Here is a 5628-nt window from a genome sequence, read left to right on the forward strand (position 1 = left end):
CCAGCAGAGCTATTTTCCAGTTAATTTGTGTATACCCTCGTATATTTAGTATATGTTGCATTGTATATATAATACTTTCTATATAGCATCATAAACACAGTAGTCTATACAGTATCATATATATGTTTATATGTGTTTGCGTGTGTGTGTGAGTGTATACACTAAGGCTTAAATCGATATTTCCAATGTTTGCAATATAAAGTTGTTAGGCTCCATTAAGTCAGTTCTGACCCATAGCAACCCTACGTACAACAGAAAGAAGTGCTTCCTTGTCCTGCGCAATCCTCACATTTGTGCCTGTGCCCGCGCCCATTGTGGCCACGGTGTCAATTCCTTTTCCTGGGGGACTTCCTCTTTTTTGCTGCTGCTTACAATATCAAGTAGCAAGCTAAATTTAAGTATGAAATTCAATTCTCATATTTGGCTGATGCAAAATAGAGACAGTTCTCTATATTTCCATGAACTATAGAGAACAATTTAGTGGGAAAATATTTGATTTAGAGTCTAAAGAGATCTGCAGCTGTGTCAAAGTCAGTGCCTGCCCTACCCATGGCTGGCCCTGGCCCAAAACGCTGCCACAGAGACACTGTAACTCATGGGCCCTGTTCCTCTGGTGAGTCTCAGGGATAAATTTTGTTACAGACATTAAAAAAAAGAGAATCTCAAGAGAATTTGTCCCTAACCTGATAAGATAAATTATAAGCTGTGATCACTTGGAAATCAGCTAATCTCTCAAAACTACAGTTTCCTTCTTGGTAAAATATTTTGTCCAATATTGTTGAGGAAAAAACACTATATTAGGGTAAATGTAGCTTTGTGGTCACACAGAATGCTATTCAAACTCACCTCCACTGATTACTCATTTTACCTTTTTGTTGAAAATGTACTTTACATTGTATCCTCAATTTCCTTCTCCTAAGAAAATGAATAATGTCTAAATTATATAGCGATGGTGAAATTCAATGAAATAAACTCCAAGGGTCTCTGGGAGGTGATACAAAAATCAAGAGCAAGCTTTCTCTCAGCTTCTCTCTGGCATATGCATCAATAGTGAATAGTGCTTGGCCAGAGGGGACTGGATAAGCTACACTCAAGACTGTAAATCTCACCTCTACAGAACAGAGTGCATTTCTGAGAGTCTTTCAGATGCCTTTCCATACTGGAGCTACACGTCCTGGCTTCCAGTTTCTCCTAGAATTAATTAGTTCAGCTGAGGGGAAAGCGTCCATACTAGGCTCCTTGAAGAACGTGGTGTTTTCCAAGTTTTACGAAAATTTCAAAATGCACTGATCTCCCAACGCCCAGTTAAGAAGAGCACCATAAAGCCCATGTGCCTTGAGCTTAAGACATAGCCAATCAATTTTCAAAAGATCAATCTAATAAATCACAGGGTCAGTGAATGAGCTTTCTCCACTAACCCATTCTTCAAGAATGTGAATTTAATTTTCCATCTAATACTATAATGATGATACGATCACTTGTTATTTGTTTCTGTCCTTTTGTGTGGAAAGATGTGTCTTTATATAGATGAAAAATAATTAAACAGAGTTCATGCTACTTAAACATTTTTTTCACCTGTACTAACTACATTTCATTATTTACCAATCTTATGAAGTTGGCAGTATTTTCTTCTCTGCTCTAAACACAAAAGCCCAAATAGTATACAGAAAAATGTTTAACTACTTATAATAAATGGTCAAGAACAGATAGTCAAGAAATAAAGAAACAGAAGTAACAGGTAACAAGGATGTCTGTCATCATATCATACTAAGCTAGTTTTAACTTGCTGCTATAGATATCTGTGTTAAGTCAGCCAGTGAAAAAAATTCCTACCTTGATCTTCCAAGTTTTATTCAAGAGTTCTCGGTAGGTACATACTATGTACGTGATGTTATGGCCGTAGAACTGATCCAACTCATAGCAACTGTATAAGGAAGCTATAGAATGGCCCTTTACGCTTCCTTAGGCTTCAGTCTTTATGGGAGCAGACCTTCTATTTTTTTTAAACCCACAGGTGGCCAGTGTGCTTGAATTGCTGATGTTTTTATTAACTGTCCTTTGATTAATTATGGAACCAGTAGAGATCCTTTATACATATGAATATTACTCATATGCACATATAGCCATATTGAAATTTAATCCACTGTTAATATTTTTTCAAGTGCTCAGTAATACCAAATGGTATTGTACGTTGTTAGCCCTTGAGTCTGCCTCCTGGTGAGCTCATGTGTTCTGAGGCAAACTGCTCCATAAGGTTTTGAAGACTGTGACCTTTTGGAAGCGGATCCCTAGTTCTGATCTCCAGTGTGCCTCTGAGGAGTGCCAAATGGTCTAACCTTTTTCTTGTAGTCCTGAACTTAACTTTTGCTCCACGCAGGGAAGAATGTAGTACAAATTGCAATCAATAAGCAGTGTATATAAGGAACTTATAATTAATTATATTTTAACTGATATATTTACTATAAAGAATATATGTAAAATTAACTGAAATATACTATTTTAATTAATGCATAGTCTGCATCAACGTGAAACCTAAACTGAAGAGTTAATTGTAAATGGACAGGAAGGTTAAGAGTAAGTTCTCACAGAAAAATCACTCAATCAATAGAAGAAATAAACCTGGAAATCATTAAGCAAGGAGCTTGCCTTTGTTCGTTTGATTGGGACTCCTGATGAATCAGAAACTGTGAAGGGGATGGAAAGGGCGCAGAGTGGAATAAACTTTTCATGACCTCAGATATACATTTTTTTAAATGCAACAAGGATTTGTTATGGAAGATTAAAAATTGATGGCACTTTGGTGAGTTTAAAAGAGCCCTGAAGTAGAAATCTGGAGACCAGTGTGAGCCACACACCAGCTGGATGACCTGAGCCTCAACAACTCCGGCTGTTCATGATTAGTCAGAGAGGATTAATAGCAGCTGCCTTTCTGGGCACATATGAAGTTAAATCTCTAGCTGAAAAAAAAAGGACATTTTTGTAATGCAGCTTATTTAGACACCGAGGTGTTTTTTGTTTTTTTGTCATCTTCTTGGCAATTCTTAATGAACGTGAGAAACTGAAATGAGTTTATCAGGGTTATCACTCTCTAAACAAGAAAAATTGAAATTCTTCTTCTGGACCCAAAATACAGTCATAGGAAAGTTGCCCTAGGGTAAATAATTGATGTCCGCAGCTGGAAAGATAGGCTAGCAGAAATATGGTCCCAGGTCATATCAGCAGGAATGACAGTAGCATTTGTAGTTTTAGAAACTGATATGCATGTTAAGTATAAAAAGGATGGAAATTATAAAAGTGAAATCTTTTTCCAAAGGACACTGAATGGTATTTGGGAATCTATATATTTCTATCAAGTTCTATAAAAGTATTATACTAATTTAAGATGTAATTGAAAGTTACTTGATAATTAAAATGATGTCTATTAGTAGAGGTCTTAGAGCATATTCCAACCCAGTGTGACCACATGTGACAACGTAGAACTTCTCCGAGGAGGTGTTTAGCTGTAGTCTTTCGCGGAGCACATGGCTAGCTCTTTTCTTTGACATAGCAACTCCTCTTAGCCTTCCTGAGCTATTGACTAGCAGCCACATGCCTGACTATCACACCACCAGGTCTCTTTAAAATATGTTGTTCACCAATTCCCAGTGAATGAACATAAGGATTTCTTTTTTGGTTTCTTGCTAGGTCCAGTGCAGTGAATTATGTAATGCAACTCTGGTAGTTATAGTCTTTTTAACTCCTGCAAATAATTTGTTTAAATGAATGTAGGTGAAAGAGGTGGGGAAGATACTGATAGGATTTAGTTGTAGGTGATTTTCAACAGTTAATAGTGAAAGTAAAACATTTGAACTCTAATGTGGGGATTGAGATATTTTATCATCCTGTTTGCTAGACATTGAGCCATCTCAGCAGCAAAAGTAGATCACTTTATGTGGGGAGGGTAGGGGGCAGGATCAGGGGGATGGTGTCTGCCTTCAAGAATAAAGAGCCAGGCATGCATCCCTAGACCCTGACATCCCCGTGCAAGGACCATTCCCAAACTGCAACAGAAACGGTGGCATGAGAAAAGTGGTAGAGGGGTGGCAACAGCACAGTCAAAAGCCAGAAGCTGAGGCAGTGTGGTGGGTGTGGGGGTCCATGAGGCAAATAAGGCTAAGCTCTCTCAGGCAGGAGCCTTGCTTGCAGAATGGGGTTCCCGATCACCTAATATAGGGAGCTGGGTTTACAGACTCATGGAGCTAGAGGCAAGAATCTTAGGGATATGCTTATGGTGGAGGGGGCTATATTTTGAGAAGTTATTGGCCACATTAAAACAACTTTGTAATATTGGCCAAGCAAGCCAGAGGCCAAAAGGGTTTGGCTGAGAGACCAAGAACCAGAGAGGCTTACTTACGCACATGACTGAGAAGAGGCTGACTTCATTGAAAGAACTGTGACCTGAGTATTTCTGAAACCAAAATGTAACCTATTAACTTATCTGTTCATGTGAATTGCTGTGCAGGCTTGCATGTTGCTGTGGTACTGGACACTAAGTCATAGTAGTTCAAATGGCAGCAGGCTCACCCAAGGTGAGTATGTTTCAATTGAGCTTCCAGATTAAGGATGGATTCTGAATATGAATAGGCTTTCACTTCTCAGGCATTGGCCACTGAAACATTATGAATAGAACTGGAACATTTCCAGATGAAATGCCAAAAGATGAACCCCTTAGGAAAAGAGCTGCCTCTTCAAAGAAGACTCACCATAAAGCCTTGTGTGGACTAAGGTTTTCTGGACCTTCATTTACTGGTGGGGAATGATCCAAAATGAGAAGAAATAACTACAAACATCCATCAATAAATGGAATGTGGACTGTATTAAATCTGCATCTAGACATATTAGATATTGTAAAAAATCAAATGGAACTCATAAATACCAATATTTTAGGACTAAGTAGGCAAACATGAACTGGTATCGGTCATTTGGTATCAAAAATAATGTAGTTTATTTTCATAGTAGTGACAAAAAGAGTGATGTGTTCACTTTGTAGGTAAAAGTAATACTTCAAGAAAGATGCTGAGGTACAAGGCTGTCTGCTACAGAACAATCTCTATGTGCCTACAAGGAAGTTCGATTGCTACAGCTATCACTAAGATTTATATTCAAATGAATAAAGATAGTGATGAAGATATTGAAGAATTTTATCAGATCATTTAGTCCAAAATTGATCAAACATGAAATTAAGATGCATTAATCATTATTGATTATTGGAATTTAAAATTTTTAAGTGGCATAAAGTCAACAATACAAGCAGTGATTACATGTGTGGAATTTATCAAAGGGGATATGCATAAATCAAATTTACATTTGTGGTGCTAAAGCTGTTATTAGCTAAAAGGATGCAGTAATCTGATTCTGGAACAAATCATCAATTGCTCATATATAAATTCAGGTTGAAGCTGAAGAAAATTAAGACAGGTCTATGAAAGCCAAAACACAAACTTGAACATATCCCTCCTATTTTAGGCTGGACTCTGTAGAGAAGAAAAATCAATTATACACATACCACTGGTTTTGTGGCCCAATGGCATATGTATATTGCATATCATATATGTACCTATCACTGGTTTTGCTTCTCTATAAAACTCT

General features: G+C 37.5%; 1 non-coding gene across 1 annotated transcript; it reads left to right on the forward strand.

Annotated features, from left to right (window-relative positions):
* Positions 1-515: 515 nt before the first annotated feature.
* Positions 516-648, forward strand: LOC142455824 (small nucleolar RNA SNORA5). Its single transcript, XR_012785945.1, has one exon. It is a non-coding gene; the product is annotated as a small nucleolar RNA SNORA5 (small nucleolar RNA).
* Positions 649-5628: the final 4980 nt, after the last annotated feature.

Source organism: Tenrec ecaudatus, chromosome 8 (assembly GCF_050624435.1).
Source record: "Tenrec ecaudatus isolate mTenEca1 chromosome 8, mTenEca1.hap1, whole genome shotgun sequence".
Classification (NCBI taxonomy): Eukaryota; Metazoa; Chordata; class Mammalia; order Afrosoricida; family Tenrecidae; genus Tenrec; species Tenrec ecaudatus.